We start from the raw sequence: 13,811 nt of genomic DNA, 5'->3' as shown, positions 1-13,811 counted from the left end.
TGTTTAGGTGTCAGTTTAAAAACTACTGCATGGAAACTAAATAATATCTGAAGGAACTAGCTTAAAAATACAAATATCTGTTTTTTTCTGGATGATGGAATTATTCATTCGTATAATAAACAACTGTTGAGCAACTAGAACTATCTGTCATCATGTAGCATGCTTCTGGGAATACAAATACAATTCAGTTTATAAAATATTAGGGAGAGTTTGATAATCAATAAATGCAATGCATTGCTCTGCTTGATGTTTATTCATAGAGTAAGGGTTCCATAGAGAGTATGGATATGCCTAAGGGGGGCCTTGACCAGGCAATACTGAGGCAAGGGTAGGGGCATGCAGGGTGGGGAGAGCTAAGGGAACGTAGGAAGAAGACTGAAGAAAGAGTTGGAGCTATGTTGGAGAAGACGGTGAGGCCAATTTTTGTAAGGTATAGAGAAAAGAAAAATACAAGGGGAAAAAATGAAGGATACCTTTTCATTAAAATAATGGCAATCTCAAAGGAGTAAGGAGAAGCTAGCCACAGATCTGGAAAAGAAGGAGTTAGACCAAGTTGAATGGAATGAAAGTGCCCAAGAAGAAAGATGTCAATGTAAGTTGATATATGAGAAAATAAACATCTCAAAAATGCTTCCTTTAAAAAAGTCAAGATCTAATTTGTTGGCTAAAAGAGAAAAGGTCTAATTGTTACAAGGAGAATATTTCTTTTTCTTAATGCAACTTTTTGTCAAAAGTGTTCTTAATTATTTTTTACCTCCATGAATACATGAATTCCTTATTTTAAACCCAAGATAACAAAAACTTTATATTCTAATGGGTTATTGATGCTAAAAATACAAACTTTTTTTGCTCATGAAATCCTAAGCTGGAAAAATATGTTAGTAGTTAAACTTAAGGAAGGATTTATTTTTAGACACTAAATTAAAAATATACTCCATAAAATTGGATACAAGCCTCTTGCTAAAAGTAGATTGGAGCAATATTAAAATAAGCAAACCCTTATTTTAATTATATATTACATCAAGAAACTCATGAAAATACTAGTCTTGTATGGCATAATTTTTTCAACAGTCCTTCAAACAAGCACATTGTCCCACCTTCCCCTCACCCCTGCCCTGTCCTCTTGCAACCCTCAAAGTCATACACTTACAAACAATATATGATAGTTGAGAAGTGAGGAAGGGAATTTTGTTTTTGTGTTTCCCCTTTAGAAAGTTTTTTCTATTTAAAGTTCTTTTTTGGAAGCATTCCAAATTCTCTTGATATTTATTAACAACACACAGGTCAGAGCTATGTGTGGCTCTGTCTGGTCAAGAAAATATTCCATCGAAGAGAGAGGAGGCATGGAGTCAGAAGGGGAACAAGCGGTGAGAATTTGGGTTAACAAAGAATCAACCCATCCGATGTGTTCATGAGTAATGACTGATCTTCAAATTATCTTAAATGATAAAATATTATTTTTGTTTGTGAAGCCAATTTCTAAAAAATTGTTTTTAGTATGACAAATGAGTGTTATAAAGGCTTTATCTGTTTATTTATGACTTGGACATGCATGGCCCAATATATATATTTTAAAATGTCAATTATGACAATATGATGAAAATGATATACATTTTCTGACAACATAAATTAGAAAAAAGTTATTATCAAACTAAGTAATTAGGTTTTATATCTGGTTTCGATAAAAGTTAACTGATTTGCTTGAAAAATATCTTAATGATGATAATGAAGTATAGTAAAATCTGAGTAATAATGAATCTAAAAAACTTTAAGACTATGGAATTGATTTACTTTTATGGCATTCAACCTCATATTTTTTTACTAATATTGATCCCACAAAGATCTCACTAATGTGTATAGGAATAATTAAAAGTCAAATATTAACTGGACTAAGATGTTGTCTTAAACATATTTTATATAAGATTTAATAGCTGTCTAAAGCCTATTTAATTCTCAAAGGAATAAAAAGCCTTCCTAGACTATGTTTCTTTCTGTGGTCATTTAAACTTTCTGTAACTTTGTTTTACAGTGTAGAAAATGAAATCATTTTTTTAGATTACGCTAATTCATGTGAAGGCGACATTAAACAAAACAGGAGTTAAGCATATGTTATTAAGTCAAATATTTAATTTACTTTTACTCCCATTTATTTTTATATCATTGGCATTCTTTCTAATGAGCTAATGTATGAAAATACTGCCATAGCTGAATGAGTTAGATATTGAAAACATCACACTTTGAGAAGGTTGTTCTTTAAGTGAGTTGGGTGCTATAACAAGAAAAACAAAAAATCTGATAGGAAAAAGTGGGATCCTGAGTGCTGAGTAATCCTTGATCATGTTTTTGTGCTCATATGTGAACAGGATTAGTTTAATTACTTCTGAATTGAAACAAAGTGGATTGTTTAAAAATAAGATTTACAGAAATGGAACATATTTCAGGATTTGGGTGCTCTTCTATTTGTTTGGGAAAGATTTTTCCTAGAATTTGGATCCTTGTTTTTCAAAATACAAGGCATGTTTTGAAAGAAGCCATCCCACATTAATATTCAAAGACATTAAGATTTCGGATAAGACTTTCGTCATATCAGTCCTGCATTTATAATTTTACGTACTCTACGGGCTCAGCATGGTTTGAAGCTATGTTCACTTCCTGCCATAGGTATACTGCTGGACTGTTTCACTTACATCAGTAAATTACCTTCTACCTCTATATGGATTATACTCAAATCACTACCTCCAGTTTAGCTCTAGTCTAAGTTTCTCTCTATCTATTCAACAGTCAACCTGCATAACTAACTGAATGTACCTAACACACATCAACCTCTCAACATGTTCATAATTGAACTCATTGTCTGTTCTCCAAACCTCTTCTTTGTAGTCAGCTAATGGCACCTTTATCTACCCAACCTTTCTTGCAAACTTTGAGAGTCATCCAAGATTTCCAGCTCATGTTAACCTCCCTCACATGAGTGGTCAATCTGATATCTAAAATAGCTCTTGGATAACCTACACAGTTACCTTCTTCTTATTCTTCTATTCATTGATCACTCTCCTCTTTACTGACTTTTCTTACTTGATCAATTTACTTAGCTTTCATAGTTGCAAAAACTTCCAGAGATCATTCTAAAACGTAAATCTGGTCAATTCATGCCCATTCTTAATATTTATTCATTTGTTCTTCACCATCTTTAGAATTTAATTCAAAGTCATTAGCATTGCATTCAAAGCTCTTGTGATCTGGCACATGCCTACTTGTCTTATTCCTCCCCCACCTATCCTCTGTGTTTCTCAACATCACATGGTTTATTCCTCAAGTGCGATTTTCCTGCCATTAATATTTGTTTAATGTAACTGGAACTCCTTTATCCATCTTGTCAGTCTGCCGGACTCTTCAAATCTCTACCTTCATATCCCGTTTTCTGGGAAGCCATACCTGAGGTTTCTGAGACAGATTAAGGTTAAAAAGCTATCCTCTGTGCTTTTACATCTGTGTGCACTCCTCTGAAGACAGACAATCTGACTTATGCCTATGAGTCTGCAAAGCCTAATACAGTGCCTAGTACAGAGCATGTGCTCAGTACTCATTGATGAAATCAGCATATGAATAAACACTTGAATGGATGACAATAAATGATGAGAGGCTACCCACATGCTTTGTGAACTTGGACTGTTAAATATTTCTGAGTTTTAACACTCAACTTAGATTTGTACATTTTGGAGTCTATATATTTAAGATAGATAGGTGAAACTGATTACTAAAAATACTCGTTCTCACAGACTGTGTCCAGGGGAAAAGGAGTGGCATTACATAAATTTTGTCTACTTCTTTCATAAAAGATAATCCAAAATGGTAATCTGAGAGAATCATAATTTATTCATGTACGACCTTACCATTCTGGGTTTTCCATTAACTGAGTTGAAAAAACTTACTGAGTAGGTATTATGAGTGAAATATTAGGGATGTAATGACGTCTGTGCTGTTAATGTCTCCATTTAGTTGAAGTTCTTAGGTTTTGGACTGCTATGTGGAAAAGCTGAATTTGTGGTTGAGAGACTGAAGGGTAAGCATTCTCTTCCTGTTGACTAATCCATTTTGAGTTTCCCTGCAGGTGTGTGTATTGACTGGAGACCTAACCTTTATAACACTGACTCAAACATGTGGAGAGTTCAAGAATCTATTTGGTCTTTGGACATCTCAAATTGGGAGATGCTCAAAGATCACTACTGATATGACTGAGTCACTGGGGTTGGTTGTAAAAAAAGAGTAAGAGGTAACTGAACTGTCACATGATGACAATGAGGTGACTACTGGTCAACGCTCTTCCCTTTGCTCACTATATTACTCTCTAGATACAGAGGCTGATAAAATGTTAATTCTCTGAACTGTAAAGTATGTTTTAAATGATTTTTTCTGGAGCCACCTAAAAAGGAAGTGTATTTTCCTTTCTAATAATAGTGGAACATGGAAATACACCCACAAGAAAGGCAAAGCAGAGAACTAAGGCAATTATAAGGGTGAATTAGGCACAAAGCTTGTTTCTGCCTCAATAATCCAGGTAATTAAACTGAAAGAGGTTCAGGCATGAATTGGCACAGTTCTCCTCTTGGCTTTGGTTGCAGAGACACATGATGTTTTCATAAGTCTGGAACCAGTTTTAAGTTACAGCATTTTCTCTGTGGTACGTTTTGAAATTTGGAGTGAACTACTAGAGTTTCAAATGATATATTCAAGCAGTAAGTTAATTTGACAGCAATAAATTAATGAGAAAGTAAAGTTTTACATGATCCTGTGCAGACAGAATTGACACATTAAACCCTTGCTATATATGTATACCTGTAATATTACATAATACGTATATATTTATATATACATATATAAAAATATGTACAGACATTTCTCCAGTTTTGACCCTCTCTCTTCCTCAACAGGCCCCTCAATTTAATGGATTCATTTTGATGTCTCTCCCTATTTTCCAAATACTTATTTGTCCTCCCATATACCTTAGCTCAATTTAGGATATCACCATTCATCCAGAAACTCAAGTCATAAATATAGGAATTGTCCAAGCTTTCACCCTTTTCCTTCACACTGTGATTTATCCCTCTCCCTCTACACTATCCATTAAAGAAGTGAAACATGCCACCAATTTTATTTCTCAAGTGACTCCTGAATCTGTGTACCTGCCCCTTCCTCATTCTCCATCCCTTCCTTCATTGCTGTATCTTAGATCTTTGTCTTTTCTTGTCAAGACCAGTGAGCTGGCCTCCTAACTAGTATCACTGTGTCTGTCTTGTCTTCCCCACACTTAGTCATCTACAATCAAACTACAATACAAATATCCCAATGTCACGTCCCTATTACTCATAGATAAAGCCTGGGGCCTTAGTACTGCAGAGAAATGTCTCCATTACCTGCCTTCTACTTATGTCTCCATTCTCAACTCACATGACTCTGTCACACAATTTTTACTCCACCATGGAGGACTGCAGATCTTCTGCTCTCCCTGACTCACCACTGCTATGTTATGCTTCCACGCTTCTTTCTAGTTCCTCTTTCTAGAGTTGCATTTACCTCTAGTTTGTCAGTTCATTCTAATTAATTAAATTGTTTATTCATTCAACAACTATTTATTCAGCACCAACAATGTACCAGTTCCTAGATTGAGTACTGATTATCAAGTTGTGCTTCTTTCCCATCCTGTTTTTATCAATTTGATATAGTTTTCATCAAGACCTTTCATAAGCATAATCTCTTCAGAGAAGCCTGGGAGGCTAGACGATCATCCTTTCCTCTGTACCTATGAATATCCCAATGAATGTCTCAATCACTACATTGAAATCAGGTTTGCTTATCTGTCTTACCCAAAACACTGAAGTCATTCTAGGGCAAGTTCTTGTGTCTTATTCTTCTTTTCATTCCCCGAGTCTAGTGTCTGGTCCATGACAGTTTCTTAGTAAACATGTTTTGAACTGAACTGAATGTTATTGCCCTTGAAAGCCGCCAGTGTAAGTTAATCTTGATGCAATCATACATCCTTTCTTTTCGGTTCTTTTCCCCCATCAGTATTTCTTTTTTTTCAATTTATTTATTTTATTTATTTTTGGCTGCATTAGGTCTTTGTTGCTGTGTGCAGGCTTTCTCTGATTACAGCGAGCGGGGGCTACTCTTCGTTGCGGTGCGTGGGCTTCTCATTGCAGTAGCTTCTCTAATTGCGGAACATGAGCTCTAGGTGCATGGGCTTCAGTAGTTGGGGTACGCGGGCTCTAGAGCGTAGGCTCAGCAGCTGCGGCGCACAGGCCCAGTTGCTCCACGGCATGTGGCATCTTCCCGGACCAGGGCTCGAAGCTGTGTCCCCTGCACTGGCAGGCAGATTCTTAACCACTGCGCCACCAGGGAAGCCCCCTATCAGTATTTCTTGTGTTCACTCTATTCTTTCTCTCATCATGTTTCCTCTTTTCTAATTACATCTCTCCTTTTTCCATTTAAATATTTGGAAATCTGTGCATAAGCTCTGTCATCTACAAGTGGTAATAGCAGTACCGGCCACTTTCTTGGTCAGAGCAGTTTATTGGTACTTTGCCAGCAATGGGAATTCTAAATCTCTGGTGCTCAAGGGAAAGAACATTTTCAGAAAGGAAAGGGAGAACATGAGAATGTTCTATAGAGGACAATGCTACTGTTTTGGCATGCAGTGCAATCAGACGTGGGAAGAGTTGCTACCACTCAGTATTAGAATCATGAGGTCTTACTGTCTTTTAAATTCCTGTCTTCCATTCAATAATACCCATCCAATACACACAAGCAAGCAAATAAGAGCACACTTGCACACACATAATGCAAATACACACAGGCTTATTCTTACACTTTGTTAAGCCTGAATTATCCATTTCTCTAACTTTTAAACTAGTAAGATTTTACCCATTCTTCATGTGCAAGGTCAAATCCCACCAAGTTCTAGCCCACTTTAGTTGCACTTTACTCTGATGGGAATGACCACGAACTGTGATAAGTGACCCATTTTAAACTAATTCATTGTGGATCAATAATATGGCAAATATAATGTAAATTAATTACTAGATAAATGGAATAAAAAAGAAAATCAGATAAAATATATCTACTAATATCACTTCAGAATTATTAGATTCAGCAGAAATAGAGCCACTTTGTCAAAATGCTAAAAAGGTCTTCTAAATGCTTATCACCAATTTCTCTACTTAGGTCATCATGAACCAGAAACAGTATGTGAACTGGAAGCAATCCACAAACCATGCTTTGAGAAGCACTGCTCTAAAGAAACTGGTATTAACTTACATAATAGCCAATGTATGTATGCTCACTAAATGAATTAAAGAACAGATCTCAATAGCAGTACCAGAAGACACGAGAATTTGTGTTTTTTCTTATTTTGGACATGCTTTACATTTTTCTCTTTAAAGTTTTGAAATTGTTGCTATTAGCATTATGCAAGTGATTCAGAGTCAGAGTTTTTCAATCACTAATTCTTTCCTCAACTAGCATTTATTGAACATCATCTATATGCAGACACTGTTCTAGATGCTAGGATCCAAATTTGCATAAAATATGGTCCCTGCATCAGACAAATCCAAAGTAAAGGCTGTACTACAAAACAACTGTAATGTAATCTTCAAAAGCATCAGGGTCGTGAAAGTCAAGGGAAGTCTGTGGAACTTTTCTGTACTCATGGAGACTAATAAAATGAAACTATCGAATGAGGCACATCATTTGTAAACAAATTCTTACACTCCAAAGAACAATAGTTGGAATTTATTTGGACAACTGGTGAAACTTGAATGGGGATTAGACAGTAGTGCTGTATCAATGTTAATTTCCTGATGTATTAGTCAGCTCCAGCTGCCTTAATAAACTGTGATCAACTGGGTGGCTCAAGCAACAGGAATCTATTTTTCACAGATTTGGAGGCTGGCAAGTCCAAGATCAAGGCGCTAACCAGTTCCTCCTCAGTGAAAACTTTCTTTCTTGCTTTGCTCTCACATGGCAGAGAAAGTAAACAAACTCTATGGCATCTCTTCCTATAAGGGCACTAATCCCACTATGAGAGCACCATGCTTATTACCTCATCTAATCCTACTTAGCTCCCCAAATTCCCTTCTCCAAATACTGTTACACTGTGGGTTAGGGCTTCAACATATGAATGGGGGGTGGGGGCACAATTCAGTCCTTAGTACCTGATATTGACTATTTTATTGTGGTTGTGTGGAAAATGTCCTTGTTTGTAAGGAGACACATCCTAAAGTACTTGAGGGTAATGGGGCATTAGGTTGGAAATTTACTTTCAAACAGTTCAGTGGAAAAAGTTCTCTGTACTGTACTTGCAAATTTTCTATAAGTTTATGATCTTTAAAAGATAGTTTCTGGCCTTGAGATTCTCAAGTCTACTTGGGAAGAGAGACATGAGCGCAACCGTAATTAGGTACCATTAAATGCAGTGAAATGTGTGGTGATATAAGGGACTGAAATAAAAGAGGAAAGGGTGAGTTTGTCCAGAAGGAAAGCAGAAGAGATCTCAAAAAAGAAGTAAATCTTGAAGGTCAAAAGATAAAACAGAATCCATTGGATCCATGTTTATTCATTAATGATTATGTGTCAAGATTTGCATGTGTGATTTTTATTTTTCCCTCAGGTTTGACTTCCCTTTGATTCATTATTTTAATTCACCATTTTCTTTAAAATTAATAAATGACAAAAGATTTGCAGAAGGCTTGAATTAAAGAAAAGATGGTAGGGCTTCCCTGCTGGTGCAGTGGTTGAGAGTTCGCCTGCTGATGCAGGGGACATGGGTTCGTGCCCCGGTCCGGGAAGATCCCACATGCCACAGAGCGGCTGGTCCCGTGAGCCATGGCCGCTGAGTCTGCGCATCCGGAGCCTGTGCCCCGCAACGGGAGAGGCCACAACAGTGAGAGGCCCACGTACCGCAAAAAAAAGAAAAAAAAAAAAGAAAAAAAAAAAAGAAAAAAAAAAAAGAAAGAATAAATGGTAATAAATTAATAGCATAAGATGAATTTGGGGGTAAGATAAAAATGTGTTCAAAAAAGATGTCTCTTAACCATCATTTTTTGCATATCATACTATATTTTAACAAAGGTTCACTCTTGCTTTCCCCTTTCTGGAATCCAGAGATAGACTGAAAAGGCTAATCTGGTAGGTCTCCATATTTGTTGCTAATGGCTATGACCCTCCTTAAAGTATTATACGAAATTTCCAATGAACATGGGAGAACAAGGATTAGAGTGCTCTTTAATTTCCCTATATCTTATTGAGATTTATAATTCACTCATTGATTGAGCAAGTATTTACAGGATATCTATGCAAAGGTAGCAAATTGCTTATCTAGGGCATGTCAAAATTGCTTTTCATGGTTTTCTTTTTTTCCCCAACATTTAAAATCTGAGCCCATATTCAAAAACTGTGAGATTTCACATAGAAATTCCAATATTTAATTCCCTTTACCTTTAGAAGTTATGGCTACTGGAACATACAGTTAGTTAGAATATTTGACTGCAATGAGCAGAAGCAGCCCCTGGATGTTGAGCATGTGATCATCTGTTCCTCAGTCCACACCACTCTCTATTGTACAATACTGGCCTGTTATACCCACTTTTGTTATATTCATGGGTCCTAAAAATACTTGAACTTACAACCCTGGCCAAATAGATAACAACAACTGGAGAGCTTTGAGAACAAAGACAATGTAAAAATATACATCTGAAATACTAAGGTTCAAGCTCTGGTCAAGCAAAGGTCAGCAAAACAAGCTCAAAAACGTATTTAGAAGACTGACCAAGATCCTTTCCTCCTTCCTGATTTGTCCAGTAAAATGTATGTAAAATCAGAGTTTGGGGCTAGTGACTTCTGCAAGTCAGATGAGGAGAAAAGCTATTATGCAGTAGGTATTACATTCAGTTTCAAAAGAGACTTTTACACCCACTAATTTTTCATTTTCCTGTTAAAAAAAAAGAAATTGGTACATATGTTCAGATATTTTAAATTAACACTACTATTGAATTCAGACTAATGTGAAATCAAAGATTCTTTCAGGCATAATTCAAACTATTAATAACTCTACTTTTGCTGGTTGAGATAATGTCAAAGATTCATTTAAATGGCATGAGTAGCAATTTGCATTATATATAAGTATTAAAAGCAATATTCCCTCTCTTCTAACAGAATTCACATAAAGAACTGCTTCTTTTATATATTACTTCTATTTTGTAAATAACCATCCATACTTTAAATCCACAGAGCCAACTTTCTTACTGTCTTACCAATAAAAATAATGTCTTACATGTGTATAATACTTTATAGCTGACAAAGTGTTTTTAGATCCATATGAGGTAATGTATAAATAAACTCAGTACCATACAAATATTTTTTCATAAATTTATAAATATTTTTCTGAAACACTTAACTTGTAGGTCTGATTTTAAGCATGAGTGCCTCTAAGAATCATTAAAATTCAGTTTAAAAGAACTTTCATTATATATCAAAAATCACGTGTTTATATCCTTTGTATCCCATTCATCAGAAGAATTAATTATTACTGTATTTGCTCCAGAGATAATAGGCAGATAGTGGACCCTTCTTCTTCTGCTAAGATTACACATTTCTACCTGATTTCTCCCCCTTTTCACACTTCAATCCAATTTAGCACCTACTAAGTTCAGATATGAGTAGCCCACAGTCATTACCCTCTAAGAGTTAACAGCAAGTAGAGAAAAAAAAGATAAATGCGAGATGAATTTTTATATGTGACATAACATGTGTGATGAGATCTATTGTTCCCCAAAGCGTTAAAAAGATGTAAGACTGCTGAGACTGAGGATGAAGGGAAATGTCTCTTTGAAAGCTATGGAAGGTGTGTCATGTGGTGTGAACTTTGAAAAAATATCAGAATTTTACTTTTACATATCTAAAACACGGTTCCATGAACATCTATATTATTCGCTTTTCTTTCCACTGACCATTTATGTGCACTTACCTAATATTTTTTATGCCTCTTTACTGTAACACTTTTCCTTCACTCCTTAATTTCCTAATTCAATATACAAATGGGAATTACTCTTTTGTATGCCTGCCAAAAACGTAATTAAGGAAGGCCTGCTTTCATTCTATTATAAAATTCTATTAAAAAAAAGTTTAGAGGACCTGTTAAATAAATCATGGTACATCAAAATGTGTCTAAAATGCAGCCATTAAAAAGGATGAAATAGGTAACATACATTGAATTAGAAAAAGTTTCATAATTAAAATGTTAAAGAAATACAGAATTATGCATATGATATGAAAGCATTATGTGCATAGATTGATATTGATGTTTATGTATATAAAGAAGGAATCTGGAAGAATAAACACCCAAACTTTATTAGTAGCTAACTTTGAGGGAAATATCACTTTCTATTTAGTATAATTCTCTAACTTTTAATTTTAAATAACAAAAGTATTTATATTGAAAGAAATACAAAGTATACACCATCTATTTTCCCTATTCTAAGAATTAGAAAAATCATTGGCACTTTTTAAGTCAGTAATTTCATTCAGTAATTTTTCAAGAATGAAAAATTTAACTCAAAACAAATGTTAGAAAATGTTAAAATCATAAGTTATATGAAAATAAAAATTCAAATTCTTAAATCAAATTCCAATGAAGAATAATTTTTAAAATTATGTTTATAGTAAGGCAGATTTCTAATTTTATTAGCACTAAGGCCAAAATAATTTTTTGTCAATAACCAGGAATGCTCACTATTTTCTGTCAATATACCAAAAGTATCAGCGATAATCACCTAGAGGTAAAAGACAGCAAATGTAACAAACTCATGAATCTGCTTTATCATTTTTTGATGCTTTAGAAATTGAAGATAAAAATTTTTCTTTCAAAGTATAGTAGACAACATAAAATGATTAAATAGAATTCATAAAATCTCAGCTGTTCATCAGAAAGTGATACAATGACCCATCACAAAGGCAATTATAGATTAGAACTAGAATGTAGCAGTTAGGAAAATAAAGGATTTCCAGACCTTATACAACTGCAATATATCTCAGTTGGCCTCCCCAGAGCCACACAAGGCATTCTTTCCCATCACTGAGTCCCACTTGTATCACTCAACCAGATCACCAAAAATGAATACAGATGAGGAAACTTAGCATCCTAGAGGCACCATGATTTGTCACCCACAAATCTCATGAGCAGTGAGCAAATGATAGTGTACAAACACAGCATAAGAGATCATCAGCTAAGGTAAAATAAATGCAACCTGCCTTGCTATCTTTGTGGCTCCTAGCCCACTATTGATTTTTATGTTATTATTGTTTTGTTTTTGTCTTATGTTTTTAATCTGTACCATTCTACCTCTTTTAGGCATTAAGCGGATTGTCTTGAATTAGAAAAGAGGTGCTAGAATGAAGGAGTGAGAGGTTGACCTACATCTGAACAATTTGCATGTGATTTATCACAATTAAACAATTTGGTTAGAAATAGCTACAATTAAGCTATTATCAGAGAAGTTATTTACTAGACTAGAAATTCTAAATTTATCTTCACATACATCCTAGCCAAGAAAAGGGCCACATTTTCTGGCACTCTTATTAAGAAAAGCTAATACTGAAGTAAATTCTTCCAAATTAACATTTAGTTTACTAAATCATGATAGCTAATTATACTTATGGTTACTTTGGTGGTTTCTTCAAAAATTACAGTTTTAAAATAAGAAGGAAGCTATGAAATTATGGTAGGCTAGAGAATCTCAGTTTCTAACAATATATTGCATATATTAGTATACCTAAGTGTATATATTATATAATTACCTTCCTGATACATGGAAATAGTATATGGTAATGTCAAACTACCCTAAAATTATGAAAAAGGTAATACAAAAATATAAAATATTGAATAAATTCTATCTGCAGTAAAACATAAACTCTAAAAGATATAATAAACTGTAGTAGCATGTAATAGTATGGAAGAAAAATTCAAACTGATGACTGAACACTATGCATTGGATGATTTCAAGTTTAACAGGTAAGTAGACATAATATTTTTCAGGTTTTCAGAAAAAGCAACATCAATTCTATCTATATCTAACAAGGGGAGTGAAGTATTAAAACATAGCTAAAACAAATACAAAATATTTTATAATCAAGAAAAGGGTTCTTTTTCCTACCTTGAGGTATGTGAGTGGTTCTCTGATTAACCTTCAAGGATACCCTAAAAAACAAATGGAAAATAGATGACATAGAGGATAATAAAATAGCAGGATTTTTAGCATTATTATTTTAGCATTATTATTAACATTAAGTGTTAGTGGTCTGTTTGCTGGGGGTTAGTCTATGTACCATGGCAAGGCATCAATTGTTCCATCCACAAATGATTCTGGCAACACTTAAGGGCACACAAGTATTAAAATAAAATATATATGTGGATTGAGCACTTTTTACTGTCTGTAGTACATGGACATTGTGATTAAGACTCTTGTAGTTCACAACTATTAGCCAATTTAGAAATTTTACTATTGACAGTTGGTAAAGGTGAAAAGAAAAATGTAAAGTCATGCCATATTACTAAAATGAAGCAAAACCACCACCTAAAACCTAAAACAACAACCTAAAAACAACAAAAAAATTTAAAAACACTTCTAGATTTAATAACATCTTTTTATATCATTAAAAATACAGGTACTAGGGCTTCCCTGGTGGCACAGTTGTGGAGTCCGCCTGCCGGTACAGGGGACATGGGTTCGTGCCCCGGTCCGGGAGGATCCCACATGCCG

General features: G+C 34.6%; 1 long non-coding RNA gene across 1 annotated transcript in view; it reads right to left on the bottom strand.

The window, feature by feature from the left end:
• Positions 1–13,251, bottom strand: part of LOC112394558 (uncharacterized) — a 109,905-nt gene extending 96,654 nt beyond the window's left edge. Inside the window, exon 1 of the long non-coding RNA XR_003002176.1 lies at positions 13,206–13,251. This is a non-coding gene — a long non-coding RNA (uncharacterized LOC112394558). The remainder of the gene's footprint in view (positions 1–13,205) is intronic.
• Between the last annotated feature and the right edge of the window lie 560 nt (positions 13,252–13,811).

The sequence above is a fragment of the Neophocaena asiaeorientalis genome, unplaced genomic scaffold, assembly GCF_003031525.2.
Source record: "Neophocaena asiaeorientalis asiaeorientalis breed wild unplaced genomic scaffold, Neophocaena_asiaeorientalis_V1.1 scaffold915, whole genome shotgun sequence".
Lineage (NCBI taxonomy): Eukaryota > Metazoa > Chordata > Mammalia > Artiodactyla > Phocoenidae > Neophocaena > Neophocaena asiaeorientalis.
This window is presented reverse-complemented; position numbering and strand designations above follow the sequence as displayed.